Source organism: Suricata suricatta, chromosome 6 (genome assembly GCF_006229205.1).
Source record: "Suricata suricatta isolate VVHF042 chromosome 6, meerkat_22Aug2017_6uvM2_HiC, whole genome shotgun sequence".
Lineage (NCBI taxonomy): Eukaryota > Metazoa > Chordata > Mammalia > Carnivora > Herpestidae > Suricata > Suricata suricatta.
In genome coordinates this window covers 42,886,617-42,908,005 of record NC_043705.1, presented here as the reverse complement: position 1 = coordinate 42,908,005, position 21,389 = coordinate 42,886,617, and positions in this window count along the sequence as shown.

Sequence of the window (21,389 nt, the reverse complement as noted above, 5' to 3'; positions counted from 1 at the left end):
ACGGAAGTCACCTAAGCCTCTCTGAACTGCCACCTCCCTTAACCACTGTGCTTGCATCATGCTTACAGGAATCATGCACCACAGGTCGAGTGAAATAGGAGCTACAGGAAATGAGGCAGATTCCTGGGCTTCAGGGAGGGCTCATTGTTAACCAGAAGGGGACAGAACAAGAGCAGCCACACGTGGTATTCCAAGCCCTTGGCAAACTGTACAATGGAAGGCTGGACCCGCCCGTTTTAAGACAGTTTATGGCTTGGATTCTGGAGGGCTGACTTCTTTTGCTCTGGGCAAGAAACATTGAAAATTCCAAGTTGTTTCTGTGTGTGCATGTGCATGTGTGTGTCTGCGTGTGTGTGCGTTTTAAACATGGCTACGGATCAAACAGTCTGAGAGTTCTGTAGACATTTAGAAGACAAAGTAGGCTTGCAGTAGACAAAGCCAATTTTGGAAAGAAGCCCAAATGTGAGGTCTGGGAAGTGCCCTTGACTCAGCAACTCAAACCACGGATCCTGCCCAGCCCTTTCAGAGCCCCATTTGTGGCATTTAAATTTGGGGTGACAGGATCTCCAAGGAGTCTGAACATCCAGGTTGGTGATTGCCCACATAACCTCACCCTTTCCTTCTTCCTCTTCTAGCCTAAATCACTCCCTCCAGGGTCCAATTGACTTAAAATTGCTTATTTTCCCCAGTGGTTTCTTTACAGCTCACTGCTCCTTCATCTTCCTTTTCTCCAAAAGCCATGTGCACACAGAGTCCCAGCTCCTCCAATGGGGCTCTGAGACTCCCGGGGGGCAGAACCTTCACCCCCGCTTTCTTTCCCTCTCCATGGTGTGTTGCATGATGCAACCCAGGCAACTTAAATATTTGATTAGTTGGGCCGATTTTCTGTGAAGGGATTCCTTTTCTCTGCACTTCCTAAGACAAGGTAATAATAGCATCTAGTTACCTCTGCTAACAGATCCAGAAGGCTCTGGCTAAGTATTGGCTCCTTGCCCTCAACTGTGGAACAACCAACACAGCAAAGCAAAGCATATTCTGAGGTCCCTTCTGTGTGGCCTCAAAGCAAACTACCTGCCCCTTCTTCTCTATAAATCTCCTGCTCGTGCAAGACAGTCAGGGAATGACTCGGGGAGTATTAGCGACTTACAACAGTCAGAAGGGAAATTAAATGATATGAATTCCTTCCTTGCCATGGCCGGTAGAAGCTCAAACACTGGAACACTATCATTACCCAGTTACAACATGTGGAGATTGACTCCTCAGAATGGATGGAGCCAGGCCCGTTGTCTCTCCCAGGGACTGTGAGGGGGCCAGAGTTCCAGCCATCACCCCTGGGCAGGGTGGGTACCTCACGGGCCCAGGGACCTCTTCCTACAAGGAAGAGATGTGGCTTTACACAAAATGGCTTCCTATCACACCCAGAGGACTAAGCAGCTTTTGCCTGGTGGTCCCCGATTAACACTGACCTCTTTGCTTTTCCAGGGCAGAGAACCCACCAGCAGGCCCAGGTATCTCCAGAGACTCCAGCCAGAGGTCTAGTGTACAAAAGGTGAGCAGCCTGTCTTCCAAGGGGTTGTGCACAGCGTCCTTTTCCTCACACAGATTCCACCTCTGTGAACGGTGAGCAGCAGGGAGCCTGTGGGCTTGCACCTGCAGAAAGGGAAAGCACATTTTCATCCATCTCCCTATGCCGTCTCATCTGCTCACTCCACCTGTTGCTCCATCCAGGCTTCCACAGGGCCTCAAACAAGCCAGGCTTATCCCAGCCTCAGGGCCTTTGCACATGTTCCCTCCGCCAGGAATGCGCTTTCCTCGGATGTCCTCACGATACACCCTCCTCTCATTCAGGTTTGTCTAAACATCACCTCAGACAGCTCCTTCCTAAAAATTGCTCCCTACATTCCTCTAGCAATCCTTGCTCCCCTCTCCAGCTTTATCTCCCTCTGCTACACTTCTTGTTACCTGGCATATTGTCACATTGCTCGCACATTTTGTTTGGTGCCTGTTTTCCCCCTTTAGACTGTAATTTCCATCCATGAGGGCTGTTTGTCGTCTCCTGTTCCTTCAGTGCCTATAACAGTGCCTGGTAAATAGTGGATGCTCACATGCATTAAAAATCTTTATAAAATAAGTGAAATTACCATCCCTGTTACTGTTACAAGTTAGGAGTGTAGATTACCCTTGGCATCAGGAAGGGAGCCAGAACTCTTGCTGGAACTGCTCCCCAGGGAGAGGAGAGCTTGTGCAAGGCCCCTCGGGGCTGAGCAGTGTGACACACTGGATCACGTTGCTAGTCCAACAACAAAACTTCCTTGTCTCACAGTTCGGGAGGCCAGAAGTCTGCGATCAAAGTGACGGCACAGTCCTAGTGAGGACTGAGGGGAGACTCTGCTCTGGCCTCGGCCTCTACCCTAGCTTCGGGGGACTTCCTGGCAATCGTGGGGTTCCTTGGCTTGTAAATGCAGCACCTCCATCTCTGCTCTGTCTTCACGTGGGGTCCCCTGTCTGCGTGTCCGTGTCCCTACTTCCTCTTCATATAAAAACACCTGTAATTTTGGATGAGGGTCCACCTTAATACCTCATTTCAGCTAATAACATCTGCAATAACCCTATTTCCTAATAAGGCCTCATGCCAGGGTGCCGGGAGCAGGGCTTCCAGTGTGAATTGTGGTGAGAGGGAGTGAGGGACACAAGTCAACCCATAATACTCTCCACCTTGACTAGGGACAGAAACATTGCCCCTCTCACTGCTTCCCACGGGAAGGAACATGGATGTCAGACAGGGTTGGCCCAACGCCAGCCTTTGATCCTATGTCCACCTTCCTGAGGCCCTCCCTTAAGATGACCATTGTCCAGGCAGTGTGGACCTCCTGGGCAGCCAGGAGGGAGACCGCCTGCCCTTTGGCATCCTATAGGCTCCCTCAGCTGGACCCGAACTGATTCCCTAGGAAAGACCAACAGAGGCCCTTCTGTGTCCTGCTCTAGCCCCTCACAGCTATGAGCCTCTCAGCCTGCCAATATAGACCTTGTCAAATAGTGCTCCTGAGTGAAAGCAGACACCCTGAAAAACCAGACATAAGACATAACTCAGATGGATCCGTCCGGCAAGAGGGGGCTTGCTGAAAGGACGCTCGGAGAGCATGTGCCCCATCCGCAGCGGGGGATGGGCCGGGAGGAATTTCCTGAGCCCCTGGGGCAGGTAAAGCTGCCAGCGTCTAACTAGGGCACCAGGCACACAGTTCTTGATACAAACACTTTGAGAGCTAGAAATGACAATATATCTCTCAAACTGCAAGCAAACAACACATCGATCTTTGAAAGCATCGGTGCGGTTGATGATGGAGTTGTTCATTAGCACGAGCACACAAATGCTGGAGTCCCGGTCTCCATCAGAATCCCGGTTCTTGGTGGTTTACCAACTGCAGTAAAGTGGCGGGGGCTGCCCTCTGAGAGCCTCGCCCAGGTTTCAGTCCGTGTGCAGTCGCCCCAGAGAGGGCGCTAAAGAACACAGGGGTGCTTTTGTGTTTACAACCCGTGACATTCTGACTTCCTAGAATGAAAACTAGAATAATTGAAATGCAGCCTAGATATGGGACTTCAATAAAGCTTGAACTGTCTGCCAAATATAATACTTCCTTCCCTGCTGTGGCAAGGATTCCAGGAGAGAACTTATGTGCCCTGTACACAGTAGGTACTCATTAAATGCAAGGCCACTGGCCTGAAGAAGGAGAATATTCCAGCAGTGTGCGGGAGCATGCAGGAAGCCTGGGCACCATGGGCTGTGTGGCCTCCCTGTTGCCGAGGGTGCCTGCTGCTGCCAAAGGCAAAAGACCGGGAGGAGTTGGGGGTTCCAGCATTCCCAGGGGGCCACAAGCAGTCTGGAGCACCTTTTCTCCTGCCCAGATTTAAATTAAAGTACGAAATTTGCATTTGGTCCCCTCAGGGCCTGGCTCAGTGACCTACGCCTCAGGTTTGAAATACTTCTGCTCCAGGGAACAGCAGGTTCAAATCCCAGGAGGGTTTCTACTAGGCCTGGCATCCTTCTGAGACAGATCATTTGAATAAATGCAATTTAGTGAAGGCAGACCTTTCAGAGGAGGCCTCTGGAAAGGAGAGATGGAGGCCCAGTGGGAGGGCATGGAGGCTCAGAGTTTTATCCACTTCTCCTGGTGTCCTTGCCAGATGTCAAGCGTGCACTTAAAACTTTGAAGAAACCAGAGAAAGCTCACACAGGACTCCTGTGCCAAAGCCTTACTTGTCTTTATTGTGAACCCTCTGTTGTCATCTTTCTCTCCAGCTCTTTGCCCAGAGAGTAGATGTTTTTTAACTCTTTTCCCAGACAGAGATGGGTCTGTCCCTTTTCAAGCCAAACCCATAGGAGGAGTAGTTTAGTACAGTGGTTACAGCTATAGAGCCCAGAGCAGATGACCTGGGTGTAAACCCTGGCTACACGGAGTCCCACCTGTGTGGCATCTTCTAGGTCACATGCCAAAAAGGACACTTGCCTCTGAATATTTTACAATATCCCATGTTACTGGCTCTAAGGCGCTAACGCAGTCCCCCACGGCTCTGAGCCCGGGGACTCAGAGGATAAAGCAACTCCAAGAAAGCGCTCTAACAGCCCCAAGCAGGGGCAGCAAGGAAACATCAGAGTGATTAAGCCTCCCGAATTTTTGAAACATACACTCAAAAGCCACTTCAATTATTCTTCCTAAACTTTCCATCATCCCCCAGAGTCCATCTCTGGCTTTTTATATGGCTTTTTAGGAGCCACTGTTCTCAGAGCTCTGATCCACATGGCAGAAATATATAAAGGAGAGACACTAAGTGGGGAAGCAAGAGAGTGGGTCTGTCTCAAGTCAGTGTCCCTGAGGACAGACACAGATTAATGTGCAGGATGTTGATCAGGAGTGCTCTTGGGACCAACACGTGTAAGGGAAGGGAAGGAGGCGCGGGTGGGCAGAGGGAGAGACTGACTGTGATACAATCTCAACAGAGGGCTCAGCGGATCATACAGGGGCTGGAGCGGCCAACAGGACAAACTGAAGTAATCCAGTGACAAGCAGTCTCTTCCCACTCCTGTCTATTTCATCTTAACCTTGTTACTGCATGAGCCCTTAGACCTCGTGCCCAGCTCCAACTTACAGGGGTAGCCCCTAAGGCCAGAGGGGCTCGGTGACTTTGCCAAGATTTCCCCCTTGCTGGTTAGTGGTTCATCCAAAGCGAATCCAAAAACTCCAGCCCTGAACACAAAAAAGTGAAGGCCTACCTTCCATCCTCCCCTCAAATTTCACATCCTCCCAAATGAAGTACCCTTGACCAGTTCTCTGGCCAGGGGGGGGCTTAGGCTTAAAATGATGCAGAAGACTTCCACCCCACTTTGCTTCCTCTTCCACAGTAAGGTCCCTGAGGGGGGTTGATGTCTATCCAGGAAGCAAAGACAAACAAGCCCAGGATGAGGCCAGGGCACCCTACCGGGGAGAGGGCACAGCCAGCCTGCCAGCCCTTCAGAATGGGGCATGAAGGTTGACATTGTATGTGGTGCAGCGTCTCCCTGGGCATTACCTTGTCTAACCAGTTGTTAAACCGGACTCTTCCTGTCTCTAAGTGTTGCCTGAGGCCCCCAAACTGAGAACAATAGTTACTCAAAATGCAGCCTCTGTAGTGAGGTGCTGGCCATCTAGCAAATAGCCATGTCCACTCTGCAGCCAAGATGGGTGGATGCCCACCCTGGGCTCTGCTTTGGAGTTGAGGAAGTTGAAGAGGCTGGAGGGAAGGATTTCTTTAGAGAGTTGTGAGGCTGTGTTAGTTGTCTCTTGGTGGGGGCAGTGAGTGAGGAGGAAAGTAAGGAAGTCATCAAGGAAGTCTCTCGAGAGGGGAGCTTGATTTGTGTCTCCTGGAATTAGGAAGGGTGTAGACACTGACTGCTGACTGAGAGATAACAGGTGGCTGAGCCAGGAGGCAAAGCTCTGGCTAGGTGATGTGGTGCCTGTTCCAGATGGGCTGTTGGAACAGTGCCAGCCTGAGAAAGCAGGAAGGGAGGAGGGGCCGCCAACAGAGGGATGGGCTTCTGAAAACTAAGACGTGGAAGGAAGAACACTAGAGAAGGTAGTGCCCACAGCGGGTCACTACACATGGGAGATCCGAGGGATAGGATGAGTCTCCAAAGAATCATAAAAGCATAACACACTTGGGATAACTCCAGAGTGCCCTGATGTCAGACTATAACCTCATCATCAAGATTCTGTTCACTTGTTCATGTATGTCCCCTTTCCCCTAGGCTAGATCTCGAAAGGGCCAAAAGAACAAGAGGGTGAGAAAAAGAGGAGGTAGAATGAGGAAGAGAGACCTTTCCCAATACAGGCTTCCAAGACCAAATCAGGCCAAGAAGGGATGTGTGTGTGTGTGTGTGTGTGTGTGTGTGTGTGTGTGTGTGTAGTTACAGGGGACAGGCAGGTGGAAAGATTTGAAATATACGAGTGACTAGAGCTTTAATTTGGATGTACTCAATTTTTAATATTTGTGGATAACTAAACTAGTTTTGATGGCAAAACAGCTTGAGTAGAAAAGTCAGGTGAGAATTCAGAGCCATGGAAGGAAGATACCACAGTATAGCACAGGTATATACCTTATCGAGTCCACCTCAGTAGACAAACTGATTAAGCTTATTCAAAGAAGTCCAGAGCCTCCGTCTGGGCTGGTAGTGCCCGGATGAGCATTGGAATGGAGGGAGAGATAATCCAGTATCAGAAGGAACAGGCCCCACATCCTTGTACGTACTGTGAGCTCTCAATATCAGGAATCCTGTCCAGAAACCATGTTACTGGGCCTTCTGGAAATGAATATGAGAGCCCCAGCTGGGGTCTCCAGAAAGAAGATCCTGGGCCTCAAAACCAACCCCAAGGCCCACAAGCCTTGTGACAACAGCTAAACATACCCCACTGGGAGATTCACCCTCGGCTCACTCCCTGGCCAGGATGTTTGCCTTTCCTCCCTTCCCACATGGAGAGCTGAGTGGAAACGACCTTTCTTCCCCCTCATGCTGATGAGAATTTGTTGGCAGTGAGCCTTTCCAGCATGTGTTTCCTTCCCAGAGAAGCTGATGCGTTCACAAATGAATTCCTGCCTCGACACTGAGAATAGCTGCTGTGTACTTCTCCTCAGTGAGGCCCTGTCCATTCTGGGTCTTATGAGAACAATGCCCAGAGACACTTTTATCCCAACAAAGAAGGAACTGGCCAGGTTAGCGCCCAGCGAACGTCCTGGATATGGGTAGAAATCTCCCTCTGTTCCTGCAAGGCCTTAACTTCATAATCCCAGGGCAGGGCATGAAGAAGAGGGACCAGGGCTAGTGACCAGATACATCCAGGCCTTTGACAGTGGCCTTCACTGAGAGTCAAAAACAGGTCTCTTCTTCTGACCAGAAGTGTAATTGTGGAGAAATGACTTCACATTTCTGAATCTCAATCCTTTCATCCATAAAGTAAGGATAATAATGTGAAACTTGGGGGTGTTTTGGGGATGATCAAATAAGAAAAAGTATGGAGCAGTGCAGACACCTAGAAGATATGCAGTAAATGTTTCTGGCTTAAAAACCAGACGCCACATGCCTCAGCCAGCCTTCCTTGATCACCTGCTTCATGTCAGCATATCAGCTCATCAATCTATTGGCTTTTCTCCAAAGGCTATAGGTGGGAGCTGAAAAGTCAGCCTGTGGCCAGGTGCAAGGTGTTATTAGGGTAGACTGTTGGCAACCTAGTCACCAATAGACCCACACCCTAGGGCTGGACCTTGTCCTTCAAGCTTTACATATTCGCAGTGACCTCTCTCAGTAGTGGTAACACAAACCGAATTATATGTGGCCCATAGATAAGCCAGGCTGCCAGTGTGTTGATATGAAGGGGAGATGGTGGAAGAGGAAGGGGTGATTGCTTTCCAATATCTGGAGTCCCCACAACACCCTGTTCAAGATGCTGACATCCCCAGTTTTGAGGTTCTCTCCTCTGAGGCAGGGGAACCACATGGCCTATTTGTCCATAAGGTACCCATTTTTCTGAGTTTCCTTGCAGCTTATTCCTGCCTTTTGTCTTCATCAAATGTGCTAATATCATTGATTATGTCACTATGAAGTAGATGTTTCTACAGTCTGCAGAGGCTTCAGTATCCTCTCATTATGTCTTGATTTCATTAGTGTAGCATTCACAGCCTCCAGCTGACTGAGTGATGAAGAATATTGGGCATGGTCCCAGTCTCCTGACGCCTCAGATCATACCAGCTGTCAGCCCCTCAGAATGCCTCTGTGCAAAGATGATCTCCAGCCCAGTACAAGGGTGGTTCTGGCCTCAGAGTCAGACACGATAACGGCACCATATGAATGACTGAAGAAACACACCTCTGGCTTCTCCTAAGCCATTCCCCTACATGTGCCATAGCCAAGGGAGGATCTAAGGGCCAACTAAGAGCAAGAACAAGGGGGACCAAGGACCAGCTGCCATTAAAATATTGAAAAGGCTAAAGACAGGAGTTTAAATCAGAGGATGCTTACAGTGGGAAATGTTCAAACTTGGTGATAGGTTGTCTGGTTGAACTTTGCTACTGGAAGTAAAATGTGCACTTTGCCAAATTCCAACAAGAATCAAATTCTGTGCCATGAGTTGTTTTCATATCCTCATTGTTAAATTTTGGGTCTGTGAGTAGGAATTCCAACTACCAGACCTCTTTTCTACTGGGCTTCTCCAGGTAGGTATAAGGTGTCACAACAGACACCTGGCGGGCATGGTTCTCAGGGACCCAGGAATGGTAGAAGTGAGTGTGGTGATGAGGGACATTTTCAGACACCGGGAGGATTCTAGAATTGTCTCCTAAGCCATTCCCAATGAATAAAACTAACAGGAAGCTCACTGCTACCCAAGAACCCACTCAGGCCAGACAAACTGGGGCCTACTCAAAGATTCTCGGTGACAGAGAAGGACTTCCCCCACATGCCATGTTAGAAAGAAAAAGCTGGTCTATGAGCTACCTCAAGTCCTGACACCTCTGGGTGCAGTCTGGGTAGACTCCAAAAGTAAACACTTCTCTTTTGAGGTACCAGAAGTATTTCTGTCTATTGATATGACAGGAACCTTCAGGAAACCATTTTCAGCCAAAAAAAACAACAAAAGCCTGAGAATGCCCTAAACATGCAGTAGCTTATCTCGACTATTTCACTGTGAGCTGTGAATCAAATGCCTCCATTTGTTTGATAATGAAATACTTCAATTTACTCTGCACCTCTTCTACTCCAGAGCTTGAGAGATATGTCCTCTTTACAAATTATGTTCTACAAGCCTCACAAATACTAAGTGGGGTAGAAATTATTAACTCCATTTTATGGATGAGGAAAAGGGTTATCAAAATGACTTTTAAAAAACACATGGCTAGAATCCCCATATATTACTAAGGGGAAAGTAAAATGGTTCAGTCACTTTGAAAACATTCTGATAGCACCTCGAAACGTTAAACATAGAGTTACCATATGACCCAGCAATTCTACTCTCTACCCAAGAGAAGCAAAGATATATGTCCACACAAAACTTGTGCATGACATGTACCCCAATGTTCATAGCAGCACTGTCAACAATAGCCAAATCATGGAAAGAGCATAAATGTCCATCACCTGATGAGTGGATCAAGAAGATGTGGTATATATACACAATGGAGTACTACATGGCAATGAGAAAGAATGAAATATGGCCATTTGTAGCAAGGTGGATGGACCTCGAGGGCATCATGCTAAGCAAAGTAAGTCAGGCGGAGGACAGATACCATATGTTTGCACTCATAGGTCTAACAGGAGAACAGGAGAAACCTAATGGAGGACCATGGGGAGAGGAAGAGGGAAAGAGAGTTGGGGAGAGAGAGGGACGCAAAACCTGAGAGGCTATTGAATACAAAAAATGAACTGAGGGTTGAAGGGGTAGGGGGAAGGGAGGTGGTGGTGATGGAGGAGGGCACTTGTGGGGAAGAGCACTGGGTGTTATATGGAAACCAATTTGACAATAAACTACTAAAAAAAAAAAAAACTTGTGCATGAATGTTCATAGCAGCATTACTCATAACAGCCCAAGGTGGAAACAACCGAAGGGTCCATCAACTGAAGAAAAGGTAAACAAAATGTACTATATTCACAAAATGGATTATTGTTCAGCAATTAAAGGAAAGGAAGTTCTGATATATACAACAGGGATGAACCTTAAAAACATAATGCTAAGTGAAAGAAGCCAGACAAAAAGACCACATTTCATTCCATTTATAAGAAATGTCCAGAATAGGTAAATCTATGGAGACAGAAAGGAAGTTAGTGGTTACCTAGGAGAGAGGGTGTGGAGAATCAGGAGTGACTATTCATGAAGATAGTGTTTCTTTTGGAGTGACAAAAGTATCCTAAATGAAGATTATGGTGATGGCTGCACAACTGTGTAAAATATTCTAGCACCACTGAATCGTACATCTAAATGGATGGATTTTATGGCATGTAAATTATGTCTCAATAAAATTGTTTTAAAAAAATAACATGGCTGGTTGCACCCTAAGAGACAGCTGTGCCTACAAAGTTCTCTCTGAAATAAGGGGCAAAATGAAGGTTACCTATGTGTGATGGTAGAAAACACAAAGCTCTAATAACAGAAAAATCTGCACTTGGGCAACCTTGAGTAAGTTATTCAGTTCTTGTGTGCCAATTCCTAGGACTTTCATGAAGACAAAATGGGATAACACCTATCACAGTTCCCATACAGACTTGTGTTTGAATATACATGAATTATACCTTCCATTTCTTAGAAGGGGGACTCAAAAGAACAAGCCAGCATCCCAGCCCTGAAAAGGGATGAGAATATGAGTCATTGGACCACAACAGGATGCTAGGACTGGGGATAAAGCTGAAGCCAGTCACAACTCTTTAAGCCCAGTGTGAGGACTCAGGATCAGTAATAACTCTAAAACCCAAGACTTGAGTCCAGTCAACTTCCAAGCAATCATGGTGAGCCCCAGGCAAGGCACTCTGATATGGTTAAACACCTCCTTGCTCTAATCACACCTAGTTCTGCAACTTACAGGAGCCCTGGGGAGGTGGTGGAGGCTCCAGTTGAAGGGAATTTAGGACTTCAGAAGCAGGGCTAAAAGGTAAGAAGCAAGAAACAGAGATACATGAGTAGCTACAGTCCTTTAAGGACTGTTCACATCTCAAATGGCTGTGTGAATCTATAAAGACCTATTTCATTACTGTGAAATGATCCAAAAATGCCATATAGGTAGGAGAAAGAAGGTGGACCTACTTAGATTATCTACAATTTCACTTTTCATTCATCTCATTAACTCCAAATGTTCCTGTTCCCAAATACAAATTCTAAGACAGTGGCTTCAGAAGAGTCCTTGTTCCCCAGATTTAGAGGGCAGAAGAGGAAGCAGTATGTCTATGTTCAGTCAACAAGATCTGCTAATCCTTCTTTCTTCTGCAGTGTCTTTAGCACTTAGCTTCTTTTGACAGACAGGGAAAGGAGAGAAAAAAATGTATAGGCATACAGTTGACACCTCAGCTCCTGATTTTCAATTCAACCAGCCCACTTAAGATTCAGGAAGAGTACCATGCATAGTGATGTAGGAGAGATCTAGATAATAGTAAGTACCTCAGAGGATCACTGTGGAGAATGAATAAGATGGTGACCCAGTTGCACAAATTGTAGATTTGGAGGCAGGTAGAAATAGGCCTATGTCTGAAACTTCTTTCACCTTCAATTGCCAATCCCAAAAGACTGCTATGAAATATCTACCCAGAAAATAACTAGGGTAGTGTCTGGCATCAGTAAGCCTCAACAGATAGTAGGAAAAGAGAAGCACTTTCCACAGTGATTGGCACAGTCATGGGCCCTGTCTACATTTTTTCCCAATGGTGGTGAGGGTCAGACAGCCAAGATGTGATTGAGAAGAGGCCAGATGCATGCATGGACAGGCCTAGAAGACCCCAGTGTGGAACAAGCCAGAGGACAGCTGTTGCAGGTGGCTTAATTCGGCAATCTCGTACCAAGGGGAAATTTTGGCTCCAGACCTCAGAACCGAAGCAGTTTCTGTCCTGGCTGGAAGCTTTCCATGGGGGAAAATACCACCCCAGGCAGCCTGCAGCAGAAAGGCAGCACTCCATCAGAAAGAACTGGTCAAGCAGGCAAGAGAAGAGTACATACTGATGCATGTATTTACAAATATGAGAAGGGAGTAAATGTCGAAAAGTGATCAGAAATATTTGACCTCAATTGGCAGGAGTTGTCCTATCCAGCCCATTCAGAAAGTCCAGAATTCTGCAAGGTACAGAGAAATGCTGTGATTTAGCATGATTCACAAGCTAACTCTTCCACTGTCTCAGTATGAGGCTTCTATTGAGCCCTTAGAATCAATAATAAAGAAAGAGGCCACTGTTTATATCTGGAGTCTTTTGTGCAGACTATTCCTGCCTCAGTGGGTTGCAAAAGACAGAAAACAGTCACTTTATTAATTCTCTTCGTGGGTCTCAGCTTTCCTCCAACCTTCTTGATTGAAGGTTACAGCTTTTCCCCTTCCAGTGGTGCCCACTGATCTCAGAGGTCATGGAGGAGAGGTTTTCATATCAAGGGCAAAAGCCCCTGGTGAGAAGCAAGAGGTGAGGTGGTGGGGTCAGGATGACGACCAGAGAGGGTATTTTTTTAATCAAAAGGTGATTCTCACTAGGGTCTTAAAGGTTCCAGGATGAGAAGAAAATGGTGCATTATCTCTTTAGACAGGCTTAGCATGATAACCTGGAGACCAGCATAGGGAGCTCTGAGACAAGCAAAACTTGCCAAAATGGAACAACCCCCCAAAATAGCTCAAGAACAAAGTGGTGTGAACTTGAAGCTCATGAAGATTTAACAAAGCTCAGGTTAAAAATAATTTACTGATCAGTTAATGTTAGCACATGGTATGAAATTCTGGAGAATGAGGTTTCCCTCCTACCTACATTTCCTAACCAAGCAGATTCTCCCTGGAAGTAAGCATTGTTAATACGTTTGAACATATTCTTCAAGAGATAATGTATGCATCTATAGCATACAAACACACACACATACACACACATATATGCATGTCTATATATATATATGTATATAAAACCTTCCCTGACCTTTACACAGTATTATATTATATATATTGTTCTGACTTGCTTTCTCTCTACTTAACTTATCTTGGAAATTATTCAATAGTTATGTCTAGTCATCTACAGTTAAATCTATTTATACATTGTAGCTTACCTCCTAGAAAAAGTAGCATTTGCCCCCCAACTCTAAAATTTTTGGAAATCAGTGTATTTGTTTTTCTTTTTCCTTGTAGGACCTTGGTGAAATATATGATTTCTATAGTGAAGTGTCGTATGACACTTACATTCTGTATTTCAGTCATAATTTCCACTTGTTTTGATTCTTAGTCCTATAGCGTAGGGATTCAATGTTCACCACTATTTCTCTGGCCAAAGTTTTTCCACTGATCTCTTGGCTGGAAAAATTTGCCTTCTTGTAGTTTCTTCAAAGAGTGGTCCACAAAACAGCTTATCTTACCTATTTGAAAATGTTTGTTTTTTGCTTTTACACTTGATCAATATGTTTGCTGGGTATAAAATTTTTGGATTCCTTACATTTTCTTTCCATGGTTTCAAAAACTATCAGCCATTTCTGTTGTGAAGCTTAATATCAGCCTGCTGTTTTTCCCTGTATAGGCAGCTCTTCCATGTCAGTTAGAATGCTCACAGGCTTTTTTCCTTATCTTTGAAGTTTAGTTACTTTACTATGATGTGTACTCAGTGTATCAACTTTTTCTGGGGATGTGGTATGCCCTTCCTTAGTAGAAATTCAAGTATTTTTCATTTCTAGCACTAATGTTGAATACTATCTTTGAGCATTTTCTTCTACTTGCCTGGCTCTGTACTATAGGGATATTATTTATGGCTGTCATTTGACTGATGTCCCTCTCTATTATTTTCATGTTAGTCTTGTCACAATATCCTCCATTTGCAATTCATTTTGCTGGCTTTTCAGTCCTTTCCTCTGTGCACTTCTTGCATTTCCATCAGTGCTTAATCCTTTTTGTGCTTACTCCAGTGTGGGGTTCTTTTCTCTTCGTTCCCTTCCTGGACTCTCCCAGCTGCTGGGCCATACAGTATAGTGGTTAAAAGTGAAGGCTCTGAAGTCAGGGTTTGATACAATTTATTGGAACATAAATCTGATAAAGTTACTTGACTTTTGGCACTTTGTCTTTGAGTAAAATGAGAGCATTTACCTTACAGGGCTATTTTAAGAACTGATGATTTAATACATAAGAAGCAATTTGAACCATGATGGGAACATTTTAAGGTCTGTTTATGAATTAGCAAAAGGAGGAGGAGGAGGAAAAGGAGGAGGAGGAGGAGGAGAATAGCAGTTTCTTCCCAGACCTCTTGCCTCTGCTTTGTGCTCCTAGATCAACTTGTGACATTTTTTTGAATTCATGGTGATATGGTCATAATTTTCATCTATTTGATGGCCACATTTTTCTGGTGACTGTTTCCTATGTTTCTCTCATTCTTTTCCTCATGTCTTCTTGTAACATGTTTGTGTAGATCCTGTATGGATCTTTTTCAATTCCTATGTATCTTTAAATGAGGCTAGTTCTTCCTGGACTAGCCTTTCACAGAAGATTCTCATGGCAGGCTAGTCTGGGTTTCAGACCAACACTAATAGTCTGCATGATCACAGAGTGGTGTATATGAGTGAACTATCTGTCCTTCATATAAACCAGCAGTTACAAGACTGCATGTGAATTGGAGTCTCTCTTCCCCATCCTCTCCAATGAACTGCCTCCTTCAATGATGGTTTCTTTGTGCTCCTCATTCAGCCTCACATCTCTGCCTCTTTTTGGCTTCAAAGAGGGGCCAGAAAAGCTCCTATCATCTAGTGATATACCCTAGTGCCATTGATTCAAATAAGGGATGGGGATTTGAGCCCATTAGGGTTTGTGAGAGAATTCTGCTGTTCCAGGACTGAGATGTATAGATGGAAACTTCTTCCTTAAGATGTTCCCATGACACTCCATTTGGCAGCTCTTCCTCATATATTATAGTGAGGGTCACAGGATGCCTTTTAGTTTTATCCAAGATGAAACATGAGTTTGTTTCTTGATTTCTTTCTCCACCTTGGTGGGGTTGTGGTTTTCATGGCTTATCAGAGGAGAGGACAGAGCCCTAGCAATACCTTTGTCTCCAACAGCATTTAGTAGGAGTTCTGACCCAATTGGGCAGCCACACTGTCGAGGGAGACCTTGTAGGACTCAATGAGCAACTGAAAGGCTCACACCATTGGTAAATTTGTCTTCCCTTCAGAGCAAAGCCCACATCACCACGGTTTTATGTGATAACTCAGAAATCTGGGATACCGCTCTTGGTAAAATAAAGCATTTTCACCACATCACACAATCTCCCTATTATGCTTCACAACCATAATAGCCTCTGTTGGAGCTTTAATTGGAGAAACAAGATAAGCCAGACACTTCCTTTTGGTGATGTGTTATTAAAAGATCATATTCACTCACTGACTAGCAGGTACTGAGCCCTTCTCCCCTTAGAGTAACCAGAAATGGAAGCACCAACTGCTAGGCAACAGATAAGAATTTAAAAAAAATTTTTTTAAATGTTTATTGACTTTTGAGAGAGAGAGACAGAGCATGAGCAGACGAGGTGCAGAGAGAAAGGAGACACAGAATCTGAAGCAGGCTCCAGGCTCTGAGCTGTCAGCACAGAGCCCAACATGGGGTTCGAACTTATGAACTATGAGATCATGACCTGAGCCGAAGTTGAACACTTAACTGACTGAGCCACCCAGCTGTCCCTAGATAAGAATATTTTTAAATGTCTCTTTAATTAAAAAGCAAACGTCTGAGGGTTTGTCTGGTTTTCTCTTACTAGACTTGAGCAGGTCAGACAAGGACTCCTGAGTCACCAAATCAGTGAGGCAGAACGTCATTTGTCACCTACTGTGAGAACACAGTCAGTTGGAAATGCTTTGCAAATACAGAAAGCCACTTTGTCTACTGTGCACTTGTCACAGTGAGACCAAGTCTTACCAAAAAGGTAAAGAAGGAACAAACCATCGCCTGAAAAGTTACTGCCTTTATAAAGCATGTGGTAGAACTTTGGGGCTTTCAAACCAACTGCTCAGAGAAAGAGGCACTTGAGAAGGTCATTAAGATAAAGGGAAATGCCCCACCCCCACTTCAATTTCACCTGAACCACTTGCAGGATATTTATGAAAATCCAGTGGGATCTGAAGGGCAAGGAGACCTTGAGTGCGAATTCTCTGCCTAGCAATTTAAAGAAGTGTTTTTTACACTCATCATCAGTTCTGAGTCCCTCAAATCTCCCAGAGTGACAGCAATCAAAATTGATTTGGGGAATTTCATCCACAAATTAAATTTACTGGTTCCAATATGGAAGCTCAGTGGCTTTATCTCATGGCCAGTGAGGTGACCAAAGGGTTTGAGGTATGACGTGTAAAAGACTAAAAGTATTTGATCATTTGGCACAAGTGAATGGTTTAAAGTCAGACACAGGTGTACTTTTAGCTCTGGGGGCCAGAGCAGCCAGGACCATCTGAAACCATTTGAGCCACACACTTAGTGTGATATTAGGAAGGCTCATGACTTCCAAGTTTATTGCCACATAATTTTTTCCAGGCTCACTCTCTTGTTTGTTTCTTTTCGGTGCTGTGCATATAATCTAATGTGTTGACTGCCCTAGGAAGCCATCCCTGTCTAAAACTTTCCTGAATGCTCTATTCACGGTTTTCACCTAGAGAGAGCTCACCCAGCATCTAACCCATGGGTATTCTCTGACTGTATGTCACAGCCATGTGCAGCAGAACTCCCTGACCATGGTGACAAATGCCATTTCTCTGGGTGACACATGGGAACCGCAGAGAGAAATCCTTCTGCAAAGAGCTATTGGCAGAGAAGGCGGCAGGGTTCCAATGTCTGGGGTGGTCTGGCTTGGCTTGCAGCCCAGCCTCCAAGCTTACTCTTTCTAGTCCACCTTGTTTCATAGTTAACTGTTCATGCAGACCTGGGAATGTTGGATGTGATGAGTGGGGAAAAGAATCTTTAAAACCAGGCTTCCTGATACAGATTTCTGTGTCTCCTACTAAGAAGGTCAAAATCACTGGTCTGGGCTGGGGTCCAGGAGTTAGCATGTCTGACGGTGCCTCAGATCATTCTAATACAGGTGGTCCACGGGCCATGCTCTGATAAACACTGCTGTATGAGATGATTCACAGAGGAAGGAGAATAAAACATACTGAGTTAATGTGAAAAAAAAAAAATCAGGGGCTTGTCTTTCCCTTCCACTATCTGCTCCTAACCACTGACTGGTGATAAAACAGCAGGATCAGTTGAGTGAAGTTGAACCCAGCTATGGAAAATGTGGAATTTGGACTGCCTATCTATGTCTGGACTATTAGGTGAGCTAATAGGCTTCTATCTTGTTTTCAAGCATACACAACACATACACACATAAAACTGCATTTCTGTGGCTCAAATAAAAATAAAATTATTCATGCCATGTTGTTTCATTAATGAACATTTAAAACGGTTGTTGGACATTTCCATCCACTTGGCTTTATCCATTTTATAACTCACGTGGCATTTTCTTCTTCAGGGTCAGTACCATATCTTACAATTTTTGTGGGTCCTTGACAGTTCCAAGAATATAGCACATGCTCAAATAACACAGTTAATTCCATAAGAAGCATGAGTGGGACTTTGAAGCCAGTTGCCTGTGTTTAAATCTGCCACTAACTAGTTGTGTAGCTTTGGACAACCTTTCTGTAACTCAGTTTCATTGGTAAAATGGAGACGATAAAACATGTTTCATGGAGTTGTTGTGAGGAATTAAATAGTTAATATTTATATTACATAGAACAGTGCCTGATAAATGTGCTTGCCATCATGATTATGATTGTTGTTATGGTGACGATGGCCAAATCCATAAGAAAGGACCAAAGTGCGCTATCACGGGCCCCGAATATTCTTTCAGTGCCTGTGGATGTGCACATTGCACTATTCTAAAATAGAAGCAATGTTCAAACTACTCTGAAGTAGATTTCAACTTCCCTACATTTTATATTACTTAAAAAAACATATTTACAAGGCAGCAGCCCATTTACAAGTCATCCATGGAGGAAAAGCAAAATCCCTTTGTCCGTGCCTATGGTAGGAGGCCCCACACCCAGCAAGTCAGGGTTTAGCAGGAGAGGTGAAGGTTTTTTCCTGATTGTTAATACACAGTGAAATTAGACAAAGAGAAGAGGAAGGAGGCTGTTTTCTTCCTTTCCTCTTCTCAAACTGGGTTCCCTATGGAGAGGTGATTCACACCACATCACACTGATGCACGAATAAATGGCCAAAATATGCTCCAAGTTTTACAGCTTGTGTGGACATTTAGGAAATAATATTTTTCACTACTCTTTCAACTTTTCTGTTTGAAAGTATTAGAATAAAAAGTTGGGAAAAGGAAAACAAGAAAAATAAAAATGTAAATAGGAAAGAATAGGGGCCATTATTCCCTTATCTAACCTTGAAGCAACCCAAGATTCTCCACAAAGTACAAAGTATAAAACTCTTGCCAAATGACAGCACAGGGTAAAAAAATCAAAATACTCATAAGTCATAATATTCATATTTGTAAGGTTATATATTTGTAAAGCTTCCTGTCAATTGGTTATTATTGTTCCTGGCATTGAAGACACCAAAAATGATGCTTGCACGGTGGAAAATAAATCTCTTCTCTAGAATCCCACATCCCAATACACAGGACCCTTTGCTTGGCCAGGCCTGTGCTCTCTCACCCTCCTCCTAATGCCAACGGCCAAGCCATGACAAGATCTTCCATAGAATGTGCCAAATTAGAACTGAGAAAAGATGGTGCATCTCCAGCCAAGAACTGTGAGATTTGAGGATCAGAAGTTTGTTTCCTATGAGGTGACTCGTTTAAGAGAGTAAAGTCAATATTCAGTGAACAAAGAGAAGCATTCAGTGCTAGGAGAAGACATGTGGACGTCAGGAAGATGAGGAAGGACCAGCAAAGGTATGTGTGCCGATAACAAATCAGGGAAATGAACATTTTCAGGATTCTATTTTGGATCAAATTATCTTCATCCATTCCCTGATCTTTCTCCTGAACTAACTCTGCATTGAAAGTGCCACTTGGATGTCTTAGATGCATCTTGAATTTAATGTGTGAAACTGAACTCTTGATCTTCCTCCAAAAAACTTGCTCCCCGGCACCTTCTCCATTTCAGTTACTGGCAACTTCTTCCTCCCAGTTGCCCAAGTTTAAAGATTTGGAGTCATTTTTGATGTCTCTCTTTTTCACATTATCACATCTACTATCAGGAAATGGCTCAACTTGCCAGATATACAGATTCTAACTACTTGTCACCATATCCACCGACTTGACCAGGTCTAGGGTCCCTCATTTCTTGCCTGGATTATTGTAAGAGCCTACCAATCTGTCTCTCCGTAGCCCTCTGCCCTCCTAACCATATGGCACCCAGTGAGTGGCTTCTCATCTCACCTATAAATCAGGTCATAGAATTCCTCTACTCTGAATCCTTCACATACAGAGTAAAAATGGTCACCATGACCTACAGACCTCTATAAGAATAATGATAAAACAAAGTTTTTATTTAGTCCAACTCCCTACTCTTTAGCCTTATCTCCTTCCCGCTGCCCCTTGCTGTCTGCCCACTCCACTCTATTCCAGCCACACTCCCTTTCCTTTGCTGATCTCAGATAAAGGAGCGCATGCTCACGCTTCTACCTCAGGTTCTGTGCACTTGTGGTTCCTTCTGCCTGAAACACACACCTGGCCAGATTTTAGCCCTGATCAGCCTCCTCCCTAACTTCCCTCAGGGATCTGTTCATCTTTTCCCAGAGGAGGAGACCTCTCAGACTATCCTAGCTAAAACAGCACTCCTTCCCTTAGAATATATATCACCAGCTAATAACATTATCTATGTCTTCCTCCCACTTAGAATATATGCTCCATGAGAAAAGGTATCTTTTTGTTCCTTACTTGTCTTCTTAGAGCCTAGAACCATGGCTATCATGTGGCAGGCACACAGAAGATGTTGGCGAAAGGAACCATTCCAGTACATCTCACATTTCAATCTTTTTTATCCAACCTAGCTTGAATGGGTTCTGATACTGCTGTAAAACAGTTAAATTTTACTTCAATCACGTTTCTTTCAGTAAAATATACCTGAGTATGTAATGATATTGTTTTTCCCCCCTACATCTTCCTGTCCTCTCATTGACCATTTAATTCCTGAAACAGATGTCATTTAACATTTTTTCCAGCAATCTGGAAAAAGCTCAGATGTCCTTTGCTACCATATTGTATTATAATATTATGACCACAATGACTTAATAATTTTATTCAACTGACAATATTCGAAAGTTATGAAACATCCATTTCCCCCAAAACTAGTTTCTATTCTCAAATGAAATCACAAATCAAGAGCACTGAATTGCAAAATTCTATAGTCCAAAACCCAATTAGGAACAAGTTATCTGACCTTGAATTATCTAACACTTCTTCCTTTCTTCTTCCTGCTTATTTGTTCACATATTTACAATCTCAAAACATTTCCTAGCACTGGCCCATTGGCATGTAAGAAAACATGTACTGATCAAACCTGTTTGTCTACTTGACCAGAGTCCTAACCTAGGAGTTGGAAGTCACAGCGGTTCAAGAATGTTGCCTAAAACCGGAATGAGAAAGTAACCTGAGTTCATTTTGTCTGACAGCCTTGAGCTCCATCTTTTACCTAAAGGTCCAGAATAATTTTAAGATCTCTCTGCAAAGGTAGTCAAAATAATTTTCCATCAGGGGAGATGTCTAATTCTACACTACAAGTCACCTTTGTTCCTCTGATGTCATTCCTCCTGACTTTTCAGCAGCCCACTTTATTATGAAATGTGTTTTAATGGACGCACATGAATTTATATTTATCCTCAGGCAGCATCAACTTTCAAAAAACCAAGATTTGCAAAACAGAACCAGCCCTCATATACCATTTTAGTTTTAATTTTTATTTCTACTTGGCATTAATGGGATTTTAAAATGTCACCACAGACACATTTATTTTAACTGCCACCTATTGACTTAACCTCTTAACATTTGGAATCCACTGTTAAGACTGCATAACAAAGAGAAACTTTAAAAAATATTTCAAGGAGTTAAGTATTTTGAAAACTGTGCCTTTAAAACACAACTGTCAGGGGGTCTGGGTAGCTTGGTCAGTTAAGTGGCCAACTCCTGATACGGG